Consider the following 26425-nt stretch of genomic DNA (forward strand, 5'->3'; position numbering starts at 1 on the left):
TGGTTGTAATGACCATGTTATGGGTGTCAGAAATTATACCTGATCCATTTGGTGCTTCTATGATCCATCTATCTAATCTACTACCATGGACCCTGGACTAGCCTCCCTCAGAAATCCTGATCATCTTCTGAAACGTGGAATGGTCAAGTCTAATTGAAAACGATCCAACTTAGGATACAAATATATGGCTGAGAAGAAGCCTTCTCTGGTATATGAATATAAATGATGAATGATGAAAGATGAATTACGAATCATGCGCTCAACATTCACGTAGTCCGTATATGCATATGTATGTATGTATATGTATACATGTGTGTGTGTGTGTGTGTGAAGTGATGTACGTAAAACAAACATGTGAGGGCTATCTGATTTTTCTACACAAATATGTATGTATTTTTGGAGGCCCTGGCATGCATGCTATCATTGAACTGATTTGGCCACATGCTCGTGAGCTCCAATTTTGGTTTCTTTCTTTAAAAAAGATACAAAAAGGACCTTCAAGCCAAAAAAAAAAACAAAAAAACTGGTCAGGATCAGAGCAGATAGATTTCTTTAACATGAATTTCTGTAGACCAGTGTGAGTCAGTCAGTCCATAAGCAGGAGAGGACCTGGGCTGAGAGAGAGAGAGAGATTCATCCATTTATTACAATGTTGGAAAGGAGCTGTAGAGATGGAGACAGTACAAAATCATTTTAATTTTTGTCCTCTAATCCACGAACAGCGTTTTTGTATGTAGGTTCTTGATTTTACCCTTTGGTTTTTCCTTTTTACCCAGCCTAGCTCTCAAAAAGGTTATTGCCATTCAATTGGTTCTGGTTGTGTAGTTTTCTGTGTAATGATAGGGTTTCAAGCTTTTTTATGAGCAGACACAAGTAACAATTCAGGATCAATATACCTTTCCGAGTAAGTTATGGCTCCAATATCTGGTTGATAATTGCTTCTGTTAAGAAAATGCAAATAGGTAATGCCAAGCAAATTAAGCAACATGATATTAAGTTGTGGAATGGAATAGCTAATGTAAATTACTTGTGTTGATGCCAAAAGTTGGACCAACGAGAGAGCACATAAATAGATAAAAGATGGAAAAGTAGACACATTAGTGGCGAAGCTAGAATTTTATTCATATGGAGGCGTAAAAAATGATTCTGGTGATAGAAAGTTGATAACATTTCGATAAGTTTAATACTTAACAAACATCATGTCAAAAGAAAAGACGAAAAGATAGCCTAATTTCTAATAAAGATAATCTGAACTCAATATCGAATTTAATGTATATGAAAATATAATAGGACTAAGCGACTAACCTCACATTATAATTACTTGAGAATGATTTTTTTTTTCCTTTACACAGATCTCAAACCCTAAAAACATTATGTGACTATTGTATTCTTGAATCTTTTGACGTGCCTACATATATGATGCATACTTGTTTTAGCTAACGATATTATTATAACTTATTTGTTTTATAACCTAGTTCTTTCTGTCTTTTTAGAATTGGGTTTTGGGTTTGTTCTTGAGTGGGTCAATCAAATCACACGGGCTTTAACTTGTGGGGGCTTTATTACGCCAACAATTTGCCTTCGCAAATTAACAGAACAACAGCCTGCACTTTTTCTTTTAAGCGGGCGCAGCTGCCCACACTAGGCATGGTGTAGCTCCGCCAGTGGCACACACGACACGATGTATGTGGTTTACTCAAAGTTGCACATCTACCATGTTTGTAGTTCTCATCAAGATAAATTCCTGTTTCATAATATAATGGATTGGTTTAAGCACCAATCCCTTCTTAAGTGGGTGAGTGGTATTCCTTTTTGCTGGCGAGGGAAGAGTTTCCTATTATTGTATCTCCCACTACGATGTAGGACTCTCCAAAATTGTTGTGGTGATTTGCATGTTTGTGCTCCCTGTAAAGTGTTGTCAGCTTATCATTGGCTATGGTTGGAGCCTATCAACATGTGACACATGACTTCTTGTTTGAACTTGTTGCTTGGTCGGTCACACTACAAACAACTTAGTTTAACAACAATGAAACACTATATATATTGCCAATTACCTACAAGTATTTACATATTTAAGGCTCGTTTGTCACTACTTATGTAGAAAAGACTTAGACCATCTCCAACGGAGATGGTTAAAAGGCTATATGCTAAAAGATAACCCGTTTTGGTAAAAAACCCCATCACCAATGGCGGGCTAGGCCAAAATGTATGGAACCCATCAGACCAAAAGTTGGCCCAAGAGCTAATGGGCTTGCTACTTCTAGCCACCCTCCAAGCTCGATTCTTGGGGCCCATCTACCTTCCACCAGCTCACTGACATCAGCATGCAATGACTAGCTGATGTCATCTAACTCTTGGATTTTTTATTTTATTTTAGTTTTTCAGATGAAAGTTAAAAAACAAAATTTAAAAATTCTAATTTTTTTTTTAACTTTATAAATACCTATGACATTTCTACACCATTTCTGACATCATTTTCCCCCATACATATTATCTTATCTCATTTCATTCCAATTTTTCACATTCTATTCACTTCAAACACTCTTTCCTACACACCCCAAGTGCTCTTTTCAAATGGTCACATCTTTAACCAAAGGAAAGGGATGAACTCCAAAAGAAGATGAAGCTCTTTGCAAGACTTATAAATGAGTCTCAGAAGATAGTATCAAGTATCAAGGTATTTGTCAATCAAGTGAAGGCATTTGGACTCGTACGTCCAAAAAATACTATGAGTTTTACGAAAGAACCACTCCACCGAACCCTAGAAACCACGGGAATTGTTATTCCAAATGGAAAAAAGCAACTTCATCCAAGGTTGAACAAATGGAATCAAGTCTTGATAAAGGCTGAAATAAGACATGCTAGCGGAGCCAATCTATATGACGAAGTAAGTGTTTTCACAAGTTATGTGATTGATTAATTACATTTAATTTAATTCCATAATTAATTTCCTTTAATTTTTGTAATTATATTTTCTAGGAATGCCAAGCTGAGCAATTGTATATGGATGACATGAAAAAACCCCTTACTTATCATGGTTGTTGGGAAATTTGTAAAGGGTGGGTGATATTTCAAGATCCACCTTAAGGAAAATTTGGTCTTACGCCAGTGAATGGAAATGTTTTCGCTAATATAGTTGGGATCAAGAAGCATATCCTGTCATTGAAGAAAATCTTTCTTTAGGTCAATTTTCCATGCCTAGGGCTATTTGACAAAATAAGGGTAGAAAGTTGAAGGAAAATGGTAAGGAAATGAGGAGTTAACCTTTCGAGAGGAAATGGTCGCCTCATTGCATGAGAAATGGTTGTCGATGCAAATTTTCGCAGTTTTTTTATTTGACGAAAATGCACCTGCAAAACAGTCAATAACTTTGATCAAATATCTAAGCCTCATGTGCCCACGAGGTAGGGGGCACGGGTTTTGGCCAAGGGATCTTCGATGCCTAAGTTAGTTTCTCTGAAAAGAGTAAGTCTTTAGGGCTTTTAGGGTAGCCAAGGCTTACCAAAATTTGGTAGAGATGGATGTATATATAGGAGGAGAGGCCCACCATGGTGTTAGGGTTTTACCTTACACATGGTGGCATCCTTTTGGCCAAAGTTTATGAAGAGAATATTCTCAAGATATTAAATAGGAAATAATATATTGAGATAATGATAGGAGCATATTTATGCGACTTTGTTAGCTTATTTCCTTGCATTTAGTGAGTTAGTTTCTATTTATTATAGTGATTTAAGCTATTTTCATGTGTTTGTAGGTTCAATTGGCTAAAGTGGCAAGAAAAGGCAATTTGGAGCATTTTAGAGCAGTTTTGGGCTTGGAATGAATAGCACATGCATGGAGCAAGATGGATGGATGAATTTGAAGTTCAAGAAGGGCTAAGAATATGCTAAAGAGATGGAAGAATTAATTCAAGACAAAGAAGATTTGGAGCTCAACAAAGAAAGAAGGAAACATGAGCCAAAATACCTTATTTTGTCTTAGCCAATCCTAATCCTACATTACTTAAGTTCCAGCTGCTAGGGGGATCCCTAATTATATTAGGATACCTAAATATATGATTCTAGAAGGCTTAATCCTAATTCTACAAGGGTGCCGCACCTACTCCTTCTAGAAAACACATTCCTTGCCGTGCACTCCCTTTCCCTTTCCCTCTAGGATCCTAGCTCACCTTTCTTTCCCTTTTCCTCTTGGATTCTGATTTTAATTAGCCTTTTTCCTTGTGGATTTAGATTGCAAATCCTTCTCCAAAATTAATTCGGGTTTCTCCCTTTAAATATATGTATTATGTCGCAAAAAAGGGGAGCCAATCAGCCATATCTCACACAATTCGCACCACCCATCCATCATACACAAAAATCTATTTGTGCCGCAGCCTTGCAAGGAGAAAGGAGAGAAGACCCTGGGAGCCGTGCCCTGCCATTCAAGTTTGGATTGTTGGAACGTTTTTAGGTGTATTCTATCTTTTGTTTTCAATGTTTAACTTAAGTTGTCTTTGTTTAAGTGCGAACATGAGGAGCTAAACTCGTTATGGCTAGAGGAGAATTCAAAGCCATGAACATGTATGTGATATGAATTGATTTCATCCAATTATTGTTTCGTAAAACATCAATGTGATTTACTTATCTGTTTGATTGATAACTTGTTCTTGTATGTTGATTAAGGATGCATACTTAGTTTGCATGCATGAATTTGATGCTAAAATATAAGGGAATCTCACCTAATCGTTATGAACTTATATTTATAAGTAGTGGAAGTCACTAGTCATGATTGTGTTAAGTAAATCTATGGCAAGAGTATCATGCTTTTCATAGTTACGAATGCCTTGTCAATGCTTATGATTTTCATAGAACTTAATGATCTTTGATATGTATCTCTATCATGCTGTTCATATAGGGAACTTGATAAGAATAATTTGATTGTGTCGCTGAGTCCAATTCAATGAAATTAGGAAAATTTGAGAGTTAATTTGTGCAATTCACAATTAATTTGGGGCATTGTCATTCATGGTTTATTGGAATAATAATTGGAAATCGATTTGTATGCATATGTGTCATGTGTGGAGAAGGACTCTCTAGCTAGCCTATCACCCATCAATTCACCCAAATTCGTGTCAATTTACTTTGTTTCTGTAACTTGTTTGTTTAAGTTTTAAATTCATCAAAACCAACTCCCCTTTTAATATTTCGTGTTTACTTAGTTAGAACTTGTTTAAATTTATTTCTTTTAGTGTTTTGAGTCAAAGTTAAGTCATAATTCGTCCAAAATCACCCTTAGTTTCTATTTTGATTCAATTTTCTTGTTTTGTGCTGTTTTGAGTCATTCTACTTTGTTTTGAGTCATTAGAGTCTAGTTTTCTGTTTTTTTTAGTCTAGTTTAGTGTTTTAGAGTTTAAAATTGAGAGGTTAGCATCCCTTCTAATCCCCGGCCTATAATGATCCCTACTTATTCATACTACAACTACATAAAAAGGGTTTAAGTTTGTGTGTTATTTTATATCACATCAGATAATGGTGTAAATATCCTTAATTAATTTAAATAGGGATTACTTACTTACATGGAGTCAATCTTCAATTAGAAATGTATTAAAGATAGAATTTGGGTAATTAATCCTTATCTTTAATGCTTTGACTTTTCCTTGCCATGGGTAGGTGAGCTATGGGCAGTTGTATTCAGCCATATGGACCTTCAAGGGTGCTGAGCTACGCGTGAGAGTATCTGAGAAGCCTGCCCATTTAATGAGGGCAATCTTGTCCTTCTTGAGCAAAAGTCCACAGGTCACCTCTAGAATTTTTGGGATTATTTTAGGCTCCACACTGACGGAACAAAATTCCATTGTCGCGGAAAGAAAGAAGTGGAAACACGAAGAACATTCAAAATAAACACAAGAAGAGATAGATGATAGGAACGTGGCTAGGGACACCATGAATTTGACTCCAAGGAGTAAGGCATATTTTCAAGGGAAAAAGAGGGAAATTATGGCCCAACAAGAGTTGTTTTCATTTTATTAATTGTTGTAGCTTTATATTTAAGTTGTTGTAGTCTTTAATATTTAAGTTGTAGTTCTAATATTTAAGTTGTTGGAGTCTTTAATATTTAAGTTGTAGTAGTCTTTAATATAGTCTTTAATATTTAAGTTGTTGTACTCAATTAAGTTGTATTCCATTTAAGTTGTGGTCTTTGAATTAATGTCTAACTTGGTAACATGCAAATATTATTAAAATTTTAATAAAATATGTAACAATACCAAATAAACAAATAACAATACAATCTCTATTTTAGTACTACTCTAGGGAGTTATTGATAACAATACAATTCCAACCCTAAGAATACTCCAGGGAGTTAATGAAACATAAACAACATTTCACATATAGCAACACAATTTCGACCCTAGTACTACTCTAGGGAGTTATTGAAACTTAAACAACATTTAATAGATAACAAGACAATTCAAACCTTAGGACTACTTCGGGGAGTTATTGAAACTTAAACAACATTTAACAGATACCAACACAATCTTGCTACATTGTTTTCCATATTTTGGTACATTAGGCTTACTCCATTGTTCTTTTGGCCCAAAGATGTGCAACAAGATCGTTAGCTACCTTCCACTGTGCTTATAGAATACCAAAAACTCTCTGAGCATCTTTTGGTACGCATCTTAATGTAAGGTAAACCACCTTTCATCGTTAGCTACAGGGTTCGCAAATCGCTTGGACAAGTTTCACCCACTTCGGATAGATGCCATTTGCTAGGTAATACCCCATATTGTACTAACGCTCATTGATGTAGTAATTCAATTGAGGTGATTTACCCTCCATTAGATTAGTAAAGAGGGGTGAACACCCGATTACTGTAATATCATTTTAGGCTCCTGAGATTCCAAAGAAAGCATGTTGTATCCATGTGACAAACGAAGGAACCGTCTAAAATCAGATAATAGGCAAAATCTCTTACAAATAAAAAATTAACTTTGCGCAGTAGACTAGTCAAATGAGGTAGTCAACTAGTTACAAATTAGTCAATGATAAAAAGTGCAGTTCCAGGAGCAAAACCTAACTGACCAATATGTTCAACTAATTAGAGACTGCCCAAATTAGTTTCACGATAATAATCCCTAAGCTTGAACACATTTACATATTAGTTCATTATGCAAACAACAATGGCAAAGCAATTAAGAATTAAAGTATGCTGGATTGACTAGTCAAGCTCACCAATCAACTAAGTACAGATTCGTATTAGTTAAACAAATGCAAATCTACGAATCAAACTTAGTTCACTACAAGTTATCCAAGTTAACAACAATTTGGTTCTTGCTCATAATATGCAGTGTAAATTTTGAATTCAACTGTACTGACTAGTCAAACGTACTAGTCAACAGAGTACAAATTGTTAGGTGCCCACAAATTTATAAAGCTAAAACAAGATAGTGTGATATTTAGTTATGTTTTAGCCTTGATTCTTGAGGTATGTTTACTTGGTTAACAACATGTCAATAGTAGCAAACCTTACAAAGTTTATCTCTAGCAATGGTTATTTGGTCATAAAGAATGTTATGTATAGTATTGAGCACAATGAAGTTTTTGGCCGGAGAAATCCACCTTTGAGTTAAAAAATTGGGGACCCTCCACTGAGTCTAATACACTAGTATAATCAATGTTCATACAAAGGCCACACATGCTCAATTCCTAGATCCCTATCTAAGGAGTAGCTTTACCTTTGTGCAATCATGCCTTACAGGAGATGGATTCCTTCAGTCTTCACGAAGTGGCAACTCCTTCTGAGCTCTTCACCTTGTGGCACCGAAATAGTGTTGTCTCCAGTCTTTATAAGATGGCAGCTCCTCATGAACTCGTTACCTTATGGCACTGAGACCAACACACTAACTATGCATATAATGATATGCAAATCCAGATTCGATATCTAGTTTGATTCACCAGTCAAACACTTGAAAGAAGAAACTGACAAGAATCCAAAAAACAGGTCAGCTCACTGATTTGAAACTTGGAAAAACTTAACCTAAAACAGAAATCAAAATCACAAAACAGTGCTACCCTAATATAAAATGATGTGGGTATGTAGTGCATGAAAGTGATTTTGTGCCTAGGGTTTTCAAGTAAGAACACAAGAGGTAATTCGAAGCTAAAATCAACTATTTTCTAAAAATATAAAACTCCTAGCCAAAATAAATAAGCATATAAAATGAATTTAAGCAAACAATTTCAAAGATAGATTTAGAAATATTCGATGAAGAACATTACCCGTTAAATCTGCTTGATCCAACTAAGAGATCTGAGATAGAGATGAAAATAAAACTCTCAAAAACTTTTCCAATTTCAAACCCCAATAACAAATGAACCCTAGAATGGCTTTATAAAGAGGGATGAGTTTCAGACAAAGATGAGGGGATGAAAAGCCACATGTCATGTGTAAAATCAATCTAGAAAGATTTAGGGCTAAAAATTCATTTTCGGGAAAAAGTGTCAGATGGCTCATGTGGGCTGTCTTAATTTGCATGCCTAGACAGCTGGATAGCAGACGAAATTTCTGACTAGACAATTGCAGTAAACATAAGGAATCTGGAAAAATAAGCTTGATATGCAAATGTAAATGTATGATTCAAACCTTTTGTAGTGTTTGAGGCTGGTGCTTTGACAAGTTCCATCCCAGTAGAAATTCCAGATTAGCATTGTATCCTAACTCTAAATTATGAGCATCTGTGGTAACATTTACAATTTTTGACAAGGGAAGTCAAACATTAAACCTAGTACTTAACACCATCTCTAACAAAATAGTTGGCTTTCTCGATCTTCCAATAAATCCTCTTTGCCATCTGGTTGGACAATTCTACCACTACCCATTCATGCAATCTAATGACTCTATCATTCTTGGAAAGCCACATTATTCAGCTTTGCAAAAGAGTCAAGCAAGCTACTTTTGATTTGGTTCACCGTGTTGGAGTTGAAGGAGCTGAAGAGGTACATATCTTTGTAAATCTGAATAGTTGTGTGAAAAAATTGAGCAAGACTCTCAAGGCCTATAAACTCAGACATAGGGTTGACATGTTGGACACCATGAAGCAAATGCTCGAAAATGTGACGCCTCATCCAGAAGCGACATTTGAAATCTTCGTCTGGGTGCACCGTGTTGGAGTTGAAGTAGTTGTTCATCAAAGTTTCGTGTGCAACCTCATTTTGTTGTGGTTGGTAAATGCGACCAACAATAGAGCTATTGCATTGAGGTTGTTGTTGAGTTTTCCTCACACACCATGGTCATGGCCATTGTCGCCTTAAATGTTGTGTTGGCACCATGCCTTATCTTCTTCATCGGACTCCTCATGTTCTCGTCTCTGCTCCGTCCATTTATCTTCCAATTCGAAATTGGAAAAGGACCCCCAGTTGGAATGCATCCAAAGTTGGAATTCGTTGCAAACTTCAATTGAAATGGCAAATTTTAGACAATGATAAGAGATATTGGAGAGGGCAGAGATAAAGGTGTGGGACAATTTTAGACAATTTATTAACATTGGAAGGTGAAGATAAGAAGTGCCACGTAGATGAGAATATCTGAAATTTGCATAACCAATTACATCTAGACACGTGTCACTTAAAAATCCTATAAGAAAAATTATTAAGATTATGTAAAGAAAAGAAATATGGACAGTTTCTCATTTAGCGACGCGTGTAATTCCAAAATCCTATTTGAAAAATTATTAAGATTATATAAATATAAGAAATCTGAAGGCTTATTCATTTAGCGACAAATGACACTCAAGATAAGTTCAGATAATTTTATTTTAATATGGTAATTGATGCGAGAATTATACGCACTCAAAATTAAACCCTCTTTTTGACAATTGTAGTAAGTATGTAAGTAGGGATCGTTCTGGACCGGGGATTAGGAGGGATTGTTAATCACTTGGATTTGACTCAAAAACGTAAAAACAAGTTTAAAACACTATACTAAACTCGAAGAATGCAAAACTAAACTTTAAAACACCAAAACAAACCAAAAGACTCAAAATACTTAAAAACACAAAATAAGATAGATTAAGACTAAATAAATATGGGGGGGGGGGGGATTGAGGTTTTGACGAAATTAAACTAAAATGCATAGATTGTAATTAAGGGCAAAATGTAAATATGAATGTGATGAAAATATGGATGAATGCTAGCTAGAAGGTTCTTCTCCACACATGTTACACTTGCATACAAGATGATTTTCGGTTGGTCTTTCGATGAATTATCAAACTCAACACCCCGGGTTAATTAGGTCCGCTTAAATTAACCGTCAAGTTTTCCTTAAGTTAATGAATTGGATGATTGCATGCGACAACCCAAAGCATTCCCCACAAGTTCCCTACCTGAATTGCATAATAGAGATACAAGCAAGAATCATTAAGCATCATGAAAACTATAAGTGTTGACGAGGCATTCGTTACTATGAATTGCATGAAACTTATGCCAAGAATTTACTTAACGCGATTGTTTATAAGCAACCTCCACTACTTGTGAATATAAGTTCATAACTATTAGGTGAAACTCACTTATATTCTAGCGTCATATTCATGCATGAAAATTAAGCGTGCACTCTCAATAAACATACATAAATAGGTTAGCAATCAAATAGTTAAACAAATTGAATCCACAACTCATGAAATTCCAACCAAAGGTAATCAATTCATATTGCAAGCGTAAACATGGTTTCGAATCACCCCCTAGCTATGGGGGGTTTAGTTCCTCATACGTACAAAACAAAGATACGCAAATTTAATCATTGAAATCAAGGAAAAGAAAACACCTCAAAATTCCAACAACTCAAACTTGAATTGTATGAACGTTTAGGCCATTCTCCTCCTCTTTGTTGCGGCACAAGGTCTAAAGATAGGTTTTGGATTGGTGTTTGTATGGAGGAATGGTTGGATAGTGTTTTGGAGGGTTGGGGAGTGGTGGAAATAGAAGAGAATGGTGCTGGAAATGAATGATAATTCACGGCCAAGGGGAAGTGTTTGTGTTTGTGTTGTGGTAATGAGAATGGAGAGTGAATGAATGACCATTGAATGATGTTTTGTGGCTGCAATGGATGCTTATTTATAGGTGGATGAATGATTAAAAGAGGGAATATGACAGCTGATAGGAGCATATTCATGCGACTTAAATGGCTTGTTCTCGTGCATTTACGTTATGTTTCTTTAGTTATTTTAGTCCTTTATGCTTCTTTTGTGTGTTTTCAGGTTCTAAGGGCAAAGTATGCAAAAGGGTGCATTTTGGTGCATTTTGGAGTAGTTTGGGGCGTTAAATGGATTGCATATACTTGAAGCCAAGTAGATGGACGAAATTGAAGACCAAAGGAGGCCCTTTGTACTAGAAATTCACACCAACACATCCCATTTCAGATTGCATTCCAATCATTCCAGCCAAGCCACATGCAATCCCTTTAATTTATTCAACCTAGCTGTCAAAGCACATGCACATTCACCCTAATCATTCACATACACAATCTGCCATCATTCACACATTCATTCCACATGCATTCATCAACATATCTAGCTGTCATTCACATGCATTCCCTTCATATAAATCAGCCACATGCACCCATAATCATTCAACCAACTTTGCACATGCATTCATCATCATAACCTAGCTGTCATTACCCTTTAATCACATGCATAAATCAGCCACATGCATCTCCCATCACCATTCCAGATTTCCACCAAGTTCCTAGCTATCATATTCCCTCATTTTCACCTATAAATAAGCATCCATTGCAGCCACAATTCATTCATTCCCATTCATACACAATTCACTCTTCCATATTCAGAATGTAGTCCATCAAACCACCCTTGCCGTGCCCTCCCTACCAATCCAAACACCACACCAGAAATCATCCCATTGTCGTGGCCTCCTCCTTCCATTTTCACCACTCCCCAAACCATTCACACCATCAAACTATCCTTAGACCTTGTGCTACAACGAAGAGGAAGATAAGAGGGCCTAAACGTTCATACAATTCAAGTTTGAGTTGTTGGAATGTTTAGGTGTTTCTTTGATTTCAATGTTTAATTTCAATACTCTTTGTTTTGTACGAATGAGGAATGGAAGAGAAGAGGGCCTAAACGTTCTTACAATTCAAGTTTGAGTTGTTGGAATGTTTAGGTGTTTCTTTGATTCTCTTTGTTTTGTATCATGAGGAACTAAACCCCCCCTTGGCTAGGGGGGGATTCGAAATATATGTTTATGCTTGCATTTTGATTTGATTACTTCTAATTGCGTTTCATAAGTTGTGGATTCAATTTGTTTAACCGTTTGATTGATAACTTATTTATGTATGTTTATTGAGAGTGCACACTTAATTTTCATGCATGAATATGACGCTAGAATATAAGTGAGTTTCACCTAATAGTTACGAACTTATATTCACAAGTAGTGGAGGTTGCTTATAAACAATCGCGTTAAACGAATTCTTGGCATAAGTTTCATGCAATCATAGTAACGAATGCCTCGTCAACACTTATAATTTTCATAGAGCGTAATGATTCTTGCTTGTATCTCTATTATGCAATCATGTAGGGGACTTGTGGGGAATGTTTTGGGTTGTCGTATGCAATCATCCAATTCAATAACGTTAGGAAGATTTGAAGGTTAATTTAAGCGGACCTAATTAACCCGGGGTGATGAGAATTCATGGTTTATTGAAATGCAATTGGAAATCTTTTTATTATGCAAGTATAACATGTGTGGAGATGAACCCCTTAGCTATCTTTCCATTCCATTCATTAGATCCAAATTCGTTTTACAATTCTGCCTAGTTTATTAACTTGTTTTGTTATTTCAATTTTCGTCAAATCAAAACCCCCCCCCCTTTACTTTCTTGTTCTTTAGTGCTTAGAATCTGTTTAGTTTATGTTTTAAAATGTTTTGAATCAAGCCATAATCTTAAATTCGTCCAAAATTGGGTTTAAGGTCAGAAACTGCCTAGTTAGTGTTTTTAGGCAGTTTTGAGTCTTTTGAACTTGTTTTGAGTCCTTTGAGTCTTTGTATTGTCCAAATTAGTTAGAAAGTGTCTTAGTTTGTGTTTATAAGTGTTTTGATTCAATTTGTTTCACAAATTCGTCCAAATACACCAAGGTGCTCAAAACTGCCCAGAAAGTGTTTTTAAGGCAGTTTTGAGTGTTTTGGGTGATGTTTGAGTCTTTTGGTTTGTTTTAGTGTTTTAAAGTTTAGTTTTGCATTCTTCGAGTTTAGTATAGTGTTTTAAACTTGTTTTTACGTTTTTGAGTCAAATCCAAGTGATTAGCAAGCCCTCCTAATCCCCGGTCTAGAACGATCCCTACTTGCATCCTTACTACAATTTGACAACAAGAGGGTTTAATTTGTGTGCTTCTTTAGTCCGCATCAACAGCTAGGAGAGAATGTGGCTGCCATCATGAAGAGTGAAGCTGGAAATGCAAAGGGGAAAGCTGGAAAGGCAAAGGTTATGCACGGCAAAGGGTGTTTTGGTGCTTGAAATGCATGTGTTTGCATGTGAATTAAAACTAGAGTGAATGATGATGAATGCATGTGGATTAAAGAGTGAATGGTGGCTGCAATAATGAAATGGAATGGCTGGAAATGCAAGGGGAATGCATGTGGAATGACAGCTAGGTTGCTTGGTGGAAAGCTGGAATTGCAAGGGGGGGGTGCACGGCAATGACTTGTTTTGGGTGATGGGTGCATGTGTTGGCTGAATTCTTTGTTGGGAAAGCATGTAAGGGAATGATTATGGTGAATGATGATGAATGCATGTGGAAGTGTGGCTGAAATGAAGGAGTGGGAAGGCTGGAAAGTGGAAAGGGAAGGCACGGCAAGGGATGAATTTGTGTGTGTATGGGAATTTCTGGTTCTATGGCTTTGTTTGATTGGGCTAGGCCCTTTGTTTTATGTCCTAAAGTGCATACAAGGCTTCAATTTCGTCCAACACTTTGGCTCCAAGCATAAGCTATCCATTCTAAGCCCAATTTTGCTCCAAAATGCTCCAAATTGCACCTTTTTGCTTCCTTAGCCATATGAACCTAGAAACACACGAAAATGGCATAAATGACTAAAATAACTAAAGAAACACAACATAAATGCACGAGAACAGGCCAATTAAATCGCATAAATATGCTCCTATCAGTAATTTGATTCAATTAACCAATAAGGTTAAAGAACAAACTTAAAAATAATAAATTATTGAGGGGCTATATTTTAGCCCATTCGGTTGGAGATGGTATAAATATGGCCTTGCACTATTCATTTAAAAATAATTTCTTATAGAGCTATAATTCTGGATAGGACTATGTTTAGCCCTTTTGATTGGAGATGACCTTATGTTCATATGCGCTTCTATTAAATGTGCTTTTATTATACAAATGTAGAAGTATTTATCAAAAAGCAATTAGAATTGCTTCTTCAAGAATAAGCATATATTCCCAATAGTGTTTTTAAATTTTTCTGTTGTTGTAAACATTCCTAGTTTAAGTATGATTGTGTAAATCCTAGATTAGATTTGATTCTAGTTATCCCTTCCTATTGTATCTTGTATTCCTTCGGGAAGAAGGAATATATTCTCTCCTTTTATTACTATAAATATAGGCACAATGTAAGAGGGATAACAACACACACATTCCCCTACAATTCTACAAACATATCTCTCTCTCTTCTCCTTGTTGCTGGCCTTCTCTCTTGTTGTCAGATAAAATAGACCACAACACATTATCAGCATGCTCCTACCGTTGCGCTTAGGAATCTGACGTTAGAGAATTTTTCTGCATTAAACCAGTTCATTCATATCATCACGCAATCAGGTTCTTTCAAAACAACGGTTTTTATCTCAATATTTTTACAGCCCTGATAGTATGAACATTCACCACGATGCATGACCCAACTCTACGTTTTACAAATTTTAGATTGTACATAAATTGTGTATGCCTCATAATCATAATTGTTGAATTATGTGAATTTGATATTGGTTATGAATTGCACCAAATATCTGTACATGAATGAAATTATTTGGATTGCATATGCATCAAATTGAATTACACATGAATTGAATTGAATTGAAAAAAAAGAAGAGAATTTTTTTTTTCTTTTTTTTTTTAACCCGCGACCTCGCCCAGGCCTGTAGGCTGAGCCACGTCACGTCGCAAGCCGGAGCCATGGGCTCCTCGGCTAGACACCTTAAGCCCCAAATTTTTGGGCTACCTCATCTCGACTCGTGCGAAAGAAAAAAAAACAAACCAATTTTTTTTGGGCTTGCCTGAAGCAGCCTGGGTAAAAGAAATTTTTGTTTTTTGTTTTGTTTTTTGGGCCTGCCTGAAGCAGCCCATGTTGATTTTTTTTTTCTCTTGGTCTGCCTGTAGTAGACCAACCCCTCCTGCCCAGTCCTTCCCATGGGCCTGCAGCCCTACCCGAGACCCACAACCCATTTTTTTTGGCCTAGGTCTCACAAACCAATTTTTTTTAAGCCACTTGTGGCCTTTTTTTTATTTTTTATTTTTTTTTTCTCTTGGGCCCTGAATTTTATTTGCCTAATTACTTTAGGCCCAATGGGTTGCATATTTTTTCACCCACACTTTAATTTGACCTGAAGTCCAAATAATTAAAATTCAATTATAATTGTAAACCTAAATTTTATATTTTTGCATATTCTTGTTGCATATTTGTTTGCATATATATTTGTGTTTGCCTGCAGGAATATATGAATCTAAAGTTCATCATTATTTTGAAACCTGAAGTTTATTATAAACATGCCTTGTTCGAAAACCTGAAGTTTTTTCATGCAAAATTAAACCAAATCATGTCTATGAGAACCTGTATGTTCTACTCTTACGTGAATGGATTGATTTTTCTCCATTACACTAACCACATCTTGTCCATCTATTTTATGATAGGAACATGTTGAATTTGAACAAACTCGACTTTACTGCTTTAGAGGTCTCTGGAAGGAACTACCTCAAGTGGGTCCAAGATGTGAAACTCCACCTCACTACAAAGAACTTGCGTCCTGCTATTGAAGAACCAACAGACGAGTCTGTTGGCAAAGTTGAAAAAGCCACCTCTATGGTCTTCATCCGAAGACATATTCATGACACTCTACAAACTGAATATCTTGTTGAGGAGGATCCACGTCCATTATGGGTCGCTTTGGCTAATCGTTTTGATCACCAAAAGGACATATTCTTACCTGAAGCAAGACACGGCTGGCAACATTTGCGCTTCCAAGACTTTAAGTCTATGAATGAATATAATTCTAAAGTTTGTCGAATCCAATAACTTCTCAAGTTTTACAATGAAACTTTGGCTAAAGAAGATCTATTGGATAAGACATATTCGACCTTCTCTGCTTCTAATATTGTCCTGCAGTAACAATATAGAGCTCAGAAGTTCATTAAGTTCTTGGATTTGATCTCTATTTTATTTTTCGCTGAAAAGCAGAACCACCTGTTAATGAATAATCATCAAGCTCAACCTACTGGGGCGACTGTTGTACCTGAAGCACATTATAGCACCAACCAATGCCCAAAAAGCCAAAAGAGGCGTGATAGGGGCAGCCATAAGTCATCCCACCAAGGTCAACAGAGTCAAGTCCCATCTAAGGGAGGAAACAAAGCCCAGAAGCGCCCAAACCTTGCTCCTAAGGCCCCAAACTTCAAGAATAAAGGCAAAGCACTGAAACCATGGATGCGGACATGTGCTATTGCTATGGTTCAAAGGACCATTGGTCCTGTGTTTGCCTAGTGGCCGAACCCCTCCTTTGTTTTTGGTTGATTTTTGAACAATTTTCCTTTATGTTTGGATTATTAGTTGGTGATTTGTTTTGGATATTAAATTTTTAATCCTTGAATAAATGAAATTATTTTGAATTGATATTTGTTTTTATAAACTTTATGCATGTGACCGATTCAAACTAATTTTTCATTTGAGGTATGACTAGTGGGAAAGTTAGTTGTCTGGCAAATAGCGCAACCACGCACACTGTTTTGCGTGAACGCATCTATTTCACTTACTTCATACCTAAGAATGCACCTCTGACAACCCTCTCAGGCTCATCCAACCTGATAGAAGGATACAGTAAGACACGTATAATGTTGTCAAATGGTACAATCTTGACCATTTCTAAGGCACTCTATTCTCCACGTTTCGGAAGAACGTTGTTAAGTTTCAAGGACATTAGAGATAACAATTACCATATTGAAACCCACGTAGAAAACGGAGTTGAATTTTTGTGCATAACTTCCTATGAATATGGCTAGAAGCGTATTCTAGAAAAGGTGGAGCGTACCCCTAGTGGTCTATATATTATGACCATATGCCCCATAGAATGGCACTATGTGGCCGGCCCTACTACTAGGATCGTGCACGAAATTACACTTTGGCATGATCGTTTGGGACATCCTGGATGAATAGCGATGTGCCGTATCTTCAAATCTACACACGGGCATCCACTAACCCGAAGTTTAGGTTCGATCCAAGCAATCGCATGTCAAACATGTTCGATGGGAAAGCTTATTACTAAGCTTTCTTATGACAAGATTCATTCGAATCCTCCCATTTTTCTACAACGGATTCAGGGGGACATTTATAGACCGATTCACCCTCCCTGCGGACCATTTAGATACGTTATGATTTTGGTTGGCGCTTCCACACGTTGGTCACACATGTGCTTGTTATCCACAAGGAATGTTACATTCTCCAAACTGTTGGCTCAGGTTATCAAGCTCAAGGCTCACCACCTTGTTTATCCGATCAAATCTATTCGATTGGATAATGCTGGAGAATTCACATCTAAAACTTTTGATGACTATTGCATGTCAGTTGGGGTTGAAGTTGAACATCTTGTACCCCATGTTTACACCTAGAACAGCCTTGCAGAGGCTTTCATTAAGCGTTTACAAATGATTGCTCGATCGTTGGTCATACGTACCAAGTTCCCGATCGCTGCTTAAGACCATGCAATATTACATGTAGCAAAGTTGGTTCGCCTGAAGCCTGTTGTGACACAACCATTTAGTGCCCTTCAGTTGGTTACCGGATACGAACTCGACATATTGCATCTACGCGTATTTGGTTGTGTGGTATATGTGCTAATCTCGCCGCCCTTACATACAAAAATGGGGCCTCAGCGAAGGATAGGAATCTATGTCAGATATGATTCTCCTTTGATTATTCATTACTTAGAACCTTTGACAGGTTATCTATTTACTGCTCGTTTCGTGGATTGTCACTTCTATGAGACGGTCTTCCCATCGTTAGGGGGAGATAAGAACGGCATGAATTATCATGGACGACTCGCACTTTGTCTCATTTAGATCTTCACACCGCTTAGTCTGAAACTAAAGTGCAGCGCATATTAGATCTTCAGAGAATAACTCAGAGCATGCCATATACTTTCACCAATCTAGCGCACGTGACAAGATCACATATTCCAGCTATGAATATGCCTGCAAAGATAGATGTACCAAATGTACGACGGACTGCCCTCTTGGAAGTTCGAGACGCTAATCTTGGTGATCCACGTACATTAGCGGCTAGCCAATCATTTGCCTCTACAAAAAAGCATGGCAGACCCCTTAGTTCAAAGGATTTACACCCATGGAAGGGGAAAACCATGGCACAAGGTCCTGAAGAACCTATCGTGAATCGACTATCGCTTACTCATTCTATCCAACTCATGATGAAATTCAAGATTATGGAAGCGTCCTTGAAGAGACGAATCCTCCTCCTGAGAATCATGAGATTTCGGTCTATTATGCTAGCTTAGATGATGTGCGGTGTAGAAATGAGATGATTGTTGACGATGTATTAGCATTTGCAATAGCTACTGAGATCATGTTAAGCGATAACATTGAACCGCGTTCTATTGATGAATGTCGAAGTAGAACTGATTCGTCAAACTGGAAACAAGCAATCCAAGTCGAACTCGATTCGCTTACGAAACGTAAAGTGTTTAGACCTGTAGCTCCTACTTCTCCACATGTTAAGCCCGTTGGCTACAAGTAGGGTTTTCGTTTGGAAGCTTAATGAGAAGAACGAAATTGGACGTTACAAAGCTCATCTTGTTGCACAAGGCTTCTCACAATGCCCCAGGATTGACTATGATGAAACTTATTCACCCGTTATGGATGTGATTACTTTTCGCTACCTTATTAGTTTGGTAGTTTTTGAAAAACTGGATATGCAGCTGATGGGCATAGTAACTGCGTATCTCTATGGGGATCTTAATACGGAAATCTATATGAAAGTTCCCGAATGACTTACATTGACTGGTTCAAATATTTCCAAACCCGGAACACGTTCCCAATTCGGTTGAGGCATTCACTCTACAGTTTGAAACAATCCGAAAGAATGTGGTATAACCGTCTGAGTGAGTATTTGACTAGCCAGGGATATGTGAACAACGAACTATGCCTTTGTGTGTTCATTAAGAAGTCACATTCTTGATTTGCGATTGTTGCAATATATGTCGATGACATGAATCTTATTGGAACTCCTGAAGAGCTTGCGATAACTGCCGTGCACCTGAAGTCAGAATTTGAGATGAAAGATCTAAGACTCGATACTATCTTAATCTCAAGATAGAACATTGTATTGATGGAATCCTAGTACATTAATCGAACTACACCTAGAAGGTGGTGCACCGCTTTAATGAGGATAAATCGAAGCCTTTGAGTACTCCTATGGTTGTTCGTTTGCTAGATGCAAAACGAGATCCCTTCTGTCCGAAGGAGGATAATAAAGAGATTTTGGAGCCTGAAGTTCCTTATCTAAGTGTGATAGGCACTTTATTGTACTTAGCTCAATGCATTAGACCCGACATCTCCTTCGCTGTTAATCTTTTGGCTAGATATAGTAATGCACCAAACACGCAGACACTGGACCGGCATGAAAGACATCTTCTATTACCTTAAGGGTACTACAGATTTAGGTTTGTTCTATCCCTACGAATCCTCGAACGGTGCCACACCCTATGCTCTTCGAGTCGATTCTCGCCTTGTTAGTTATGCCGACGCATGATACTTATCTGATCTACACAAGGTGCGCTCTCAAACAGGTTATGTCTTTACCGTTGAAGGCACCGCAATCTCTTGGAGGTCAACTAAATAGAACTTAGTTGCCACTTCGTCTAACCATGCTGAAATTCTCGCCTTACATGAAGCAACTCGGGAATGCTTTTGGTTAAGAGCAGTAGTGGGCCATATTCAAAGCTCTGTGATCTTTATCTCGTCGTTGATGTCCCAACGACGATCTTTGAAGATAATGCAGCTTGCATCGAATAGCTCAAGAAAGGTTACATCAAAGGAGACAACACCAAGCACATTGTACCGAAGTTTTTCTTTTCACATCAACAACAAGAGCATCAGAAGATTGAAGTCACACAAATCCGTTCACAAGACAATCTGGTCGACCTCTTCACCAAATCACTGTTGAAGATGACGTTTTAGAAGCTTTTTCATGGAATTGGTATACGTAAACTTTCTGAGTTGTAACTTTGCTATTTCTCTTTGGAATTACGTCAAACTCAGGGGGAGTATGTTGTAGACACTTGCTTGATCTTAATGTACTCTTTTTCCCTACAATTAGGAGCATTTTTCTCACTGGGTTTTTGCTACCCAACTAGGTTTTAACAAGGCACCCACATTGGGCTAGGTCATATCCCTGATGATGTCATCTAGACGTTTCTTTTGACTTTGCATCTCTCACGCATTTTTCCTTAGACTATGGATTTTGTCCATACTTGGGTTTTTACCATAGCCTTAGGGTTTTTATTAGTGAGACTTGCTACTTATGCAAGTTCCTACCTTATTGAGAATAAGCGTTGTTTCTTAGAATCAGTGCCAATAAGTCGATTTCCTCAACTTCTGCATGATGCTAAATCTACCTTGAGTATTTACACACTCAAGGGGGAGTGTTGTAAACATTCCTAGTTTAAGTATGATTGTGTAAATCCTAGATTAGATTTGATTCTAGTTATCCTTTCCTATTGTATCTTGTATTCCTTGAGGAAGGAATATCTTCTCTGCTTTTATTACTATAAATAAAGGCACAATGTAGGAGGGATAACAACACACACATTCCCCTACAATTCTACAAACACATCTCTCTCTCTCTCTTCTCCTTGCCGCCGGCCCTCTCTCTCCTTGTCAGATAAAATAGACCACAACATTTATCAAATTGTATCTACCTAGCGTTTTTTATTGTTAGAAAACATTTTTAACCATTCTTAAAAGTGTCATAGACATGCCCTTATATATAGTTATTCTCTCATCCAAACATTAATTTATGAACTTTAAGTTGCCAATCACAGCATGATTCCACCAATACCAATTTTCATCAATTTATTCCACCATTTTTATGGCATCTTAATATGGTTGCTTCTTTTACAGTATGCATTTAATTGAAACAATATACTGCGAGAATGGGGAGTTTGTTGTTCCACATCGGAAAGATAAGGAACTTTGCAAGGAATTATAAGAGTAAATCATTCCCCTTGTTGCCAATTAATTTTAGGTTTCAACCTAATTTGTTTGATAGTATCATTGCAGATCAACATTAACCTCCAGACAAGGAGAGAGCTCTCTATCATTTATTCAGTCTTGCTCTCTTAAGGTTCTTATTTTAAGGATCTATGAGAACCAAATGCATATTAGCCACAAGATTATAGCAGTTTAATCCGAAAGGCTTTATTAAATTGTTAAATATTTTAAGTCTTTGGATCTAAACAAATATAATATTATGGCTAATATGTATTTGATCCTCACAAGTTTTCAAAATGAGGAGAAAAACTTGTGGAGGGCTTGGCTTGCCATTAGACTTTGTTGAGTGACACTACTAACAACTCAAAATTTGCCATATGGTAAGTTTAAATAACCTTTTATTATTTTTTTATATTTAAATTACACGTAATTATTTTTTCTACTGACTAATATACACATGAGATTCATCTAATGGTTTATTTTGTTTTCCTATTTCTCGTCCCTCTCTTTTTTCTTCCCAACCTCTTTACTGTACGCAATCTTCTTCGCCAAACCGTCTTTCCCTTCTTCATATCCAACTATTATGAAACGGTAAAAAAGAAAAGAAAAATCCAAGAGAGATTTCATTTTGTGAAAAAAGTTATGTTCATTTTTTTAATTATCAGCAACATTTCGTTGAAATTTGTTATATATTAGAGAAGAAGTAATTGTTTGCTTCTTGAATTTTGTATATGGGTTCTTTGTGATATCCAACACATACTTCATTGCAATTCCAATCTATTATTTCAAATTATATTCTTCTCAAATTTTCCAATGACTCATTCTTAGAGAATGGCCAATATGTTCTTACCCTTCACACATACAACTCTTTTCAATTATCACCAAGTTTGAAACACCCATGAACTAATGATGAGTTGGGTGGCGGAGAAAATTTGGTGCCTTGCAACTTAGGACCGAGAGCTGTTGGGAAGGTTGGAACGAAACTAACTTACGGCAGAGAGTTGTTGGAACAAGAAGCCTAGTTGAGGAAGAACGACTGCTACACGGTGAAGGGAAAGTATGAGAAGAAAAAAAAAACGGGGGAAGAAAACATAGAAAAATATGGGTCATTACATGAATCTACCGTGTACTTTAATTAGAAGAAAAATTAGCTGTGATGACTTTAAAGATAAATACGTGGTAAAATATTACACTCAAGCTTATTGTGTGGCAAATTTAAAGTTGTTGATAGTGTCATTCAGCAAAGTTCAGTGACAAGTCGAAGCTCACACAAATTTTTCTCCAGAATGAGAACATAAAGAAAGCATAACTTTATTATTATTATTGTTTGGGTAAAGTACAAAAAACTACCTCAACTATTGTTGTCACGACACTTTCATACCTCATCTTTTAAAATTGACAATGTCATACCTCATTTTTAGAATTTGGTCCAATGTTATACCTTCCGTTACTTGGCCAGTTTACTTTTCAGTTAAATACTGACGTGACTTAATTTGGGACCCACTTTCTATTAAAAAATTAATAAAATATTATTAAAAACTAAAAAAAAATTATTTAATATATTTTTTAAATAATAAAGAAAAGTAAGAAAAAAAAAAATCCCTTTGTTTGTCCATTCCCCCCCCCTCTCTCTCTCTCTCTTCCCATCTTCATCTTCTTCCCTTCTTAATCTTCAACCAAAAAAAAAAATTTAAAAATTTGAAAACCCATCAACCCCCCCTGCGGAAGAAGAAGAAGGAGAAGGAGAAGGAGAAGGAGGAAGAAGAAGAAGAAGAGGAGGAAAAAAAGGAGAAGGAGGAAGAAAATTTTTTTTTTTTGAAAACCCATCAACCCCAACCCCACACCCCCCCTCCCCTCACCGCCGCCGCCGCCGCCGTGGAAGAAGAAGGAGAAGGAGGAAGAAGAAAAATAAATAAATAAAAAATTTTGAAAATCCATCAACACCCCCCCCCGGGCCCCGGGCGGCAGAAGAAGAAGGAGAAGAAGGGAGGAAGGAGGAAGAAAAAAAAAACTTTTGAAAACCCATCAACACCCCCCCTCCCCAGCGTAAGAAGAAGAAGAAGGAGAAGGAGAAGGAGGAAGAAAAAATAAAAAATTTTGAAAACCCATCAACAACCCCCCTCTTAAAGAAAAAGAAGAAGAAGGAGAAGGAGAAGGAGGAAGAAGAAGAAGAGGAAGAAAACAAAAAAAATTCAACCCAACCCAATTCCCCCCTGCGCGGCAGAAGAAGGAGAAGGAGGAAGAAGAAAAAAAAAATAATTCCAACCCAACCCAGTCGTCTCCCCCCCCTCCCCCCCCCCCCCCCCCCAAAGAAGAAGGGCGTAAGAGGAAGAAAAAAATAATAATTCTAACCCAACCCAGTCCCCCCCCCCCCCCAAAAAGAAGAAGAAGGAGGAAGAATAAGGAAAAAAAAAAAAAAAAACTCAACCCAACCCTATTCGTGTACCCCCTGCAACCCAGAAAGAAGAAGGGGAAGAAAAAGAAAAAAAAAACAAATACAAAGTGAACCCATTCCGTACCACTCTCATCCATTCTCCACATCCTCTTCCACACCCATTCTCCACCTTCTCTGCACACCCATCTTCCCGCCATTTTTTTTTTTTTTTTGGGTTGCAGGAGGGAGAAGGGGGGTAGGGAAGGGGAAGACAAAGTGAGGGTGGGTGCGGGGGAAGCCAAATTGTAATTCTTTTTTTTTTTTTTTTTTTGGGGTTTGCAGGTGAGGGGAAGAAGATGAAGATGAAGATGGGGAGAAGAGAGAGGAGGGGGGAGAGGGAAGGACGAACTGAGGGTTTTTTTCTTTTTCTTTTTTTTTTTACTGTTTTTATTATTTTAATATTTAAAAAATATTAAATTTTTTTTTTTAGTTTTTAATAATATTTTAATGAGTTTTTAATAGAAAGTGGGTTCCGAATCAAGTCACGTTAATATTTAACTGAAAAGTAAACGGCCAAGTAACGGAAGGTATAACATTGGACCAAATTCTAAAGATGAGGTCTGATATTGTCAATTTTAAAAAATAAGGTATGAAAGTGTCGTGACATCAATAGTTGAGGTAGTTTTTTATATTTTACCCTTATTGTTTTCTTCTCCGTTCTCTATGATAATGCCCTGAGGTCACTTCTTGAGGCTTATGGCTCATTAAGCACAGTGCGTCAACATCACCTAGTTTTCTCAACCTGCCTTTTTTAGGTGGAATAGAAGATTCTCCCTCTCTAAATATTTGCAAATTTACTGTCCAAATAATGCTCGATGTGTATGGGATTTATTGAAGTATATACTTTTCATTTACATTATTGAAGTACTGGAGTATTTTCTGCTTATGACTTTGATAGGTGGAATTTTGCAGTCACCCACCCCGCAAAGATATCAATCACCTGCCATTTTGCCATGGAAAACTTAGTCGCTGAGTAAGTCCTCACTTAAAGATTAAGATTGCTGTGAATTCTGCATCAAGCAATTTGCTGTCAGATTTATAACAAGTCTGGTGCAAAAAACGAGAGAGATTTTGGTAAAGCTTACATAATTGAGGATTAAGAGATATTGCATGCACTTATAATGAGTTAAAGTTACTTTGTTTATTGTTCATCTTATAACTAAATATCAACTTCATTCACTTTTTAATTTTTTTAACACAAGCGATTTTCCATATCACAAGAACATTGCTTTTGGACTTATCCAATTTTCCAAGTTAGGCAAATGAGAGACATGGCTTTTGGTTTTGGTAATTCATGAAACCTATGCAGCTTGATTTATTTACTGTGAATTGGGATTGGTATTTGGTTTTATTAATTTGAGATAGTTTTCCCAATTCCTTTTTTTTTTTTTTTTTAACAAAAGTTTTCTCAATTTTTTCTGGTTAAGATTTTTTTTTGTTCAATTATCCACTGTATTTCAAGTTCAAACTCTTATGCCCTTTTTAATGTAGATTACTGTCGAATATTGCTTGTATAAAAAAAAAATGAGTTTGCATTGATGATTTTTTAAGAAAAAGCAAGCTACAACTTGCAAGTCCCTAAATTCAGTACCAAAAGTTTTATTTATTTTTTATTTTTTCTGTTTTTAGTGCCTGTGTTTTCTTTCTTCTTGAATTACCATATAACTATGCATATAGTTTGACAACTTTTATTTTCCTTAAAGGACTCACAGCTCATTTGGTGCCTCCCTTTATTTGGTTGACGCAATAGAGCCTTAGGAACTTGAAGGTACAATTGCATTTGCGATTTTTTTTGGGGTCAAACATTTGCGATGTGTGTTGTGGTACTGACGTGACGCCATAAGATATTTTCAAGAAATTTTCTTTATATTCCATGTAAAAGAACAATAATGCAATAAAATCCAAATAGTCTATCAAAAAAAAAAAAATCCAAATAATAAAAATCCATATATTTTCAAGAATGTCTTAGATTCGTATCTGGAGTACTGTTCTTTCGGCTGTTTAACAGGAAAAAGAAAAAACTAAAATATACTCTATTGCTGCTGTTGAGTAACTATTATTAGAATTATGGTAAAAAAAATACAACCCAAGAAAAAGAAGAATACTGTGAAATTTGGTACTACACATCTTCTTCTTCTTCTAACATTACTCTGGAAAGGGCATTAGTTTAGGGTTTAGGGTACGTGCCTCACATGCGGTTCTTGATCAAGAACTGATCATACCAAATCAGTTTTAGTATTCGCTAAAAGAAACACATATAAAATAGTCTGCTAAGAGGGCATTACTATGCAAACATAATTGAAAAGGACATACAAAGGATTCCAATTTCTTTGACTTTAGACGAAAATATGATGTGTCACCAGAGGTACATAACTCGTGTTTACATCATTCATAATTAATGACATACAATAGGATATACTTTTGATTGTATGGCATGTTCTCTTCTTTTAGATTCAAAAGAATTAGCATTCTCGAGTCACATTAACATGATAGAAAGACCA

The sequence above is a fragment of a genome, unplaced genomic scaffold (genome assembly GCF_019419815.1).
Source record: "Pyrus x bretschneideri cultivar Hongxiangsu unplaced genomic scaffold, Pyrus_bretschneideri_v1 Contig14, whole genome shotgun sequence".
In the NCBI taxonomy this organism is placed as follows: Eukaryota; Viridiplantae; Streptophyta; class Magnoliopsida; order Rosales; family Rosaceae; genus Pyrus; species Pyrus x bretschneideri.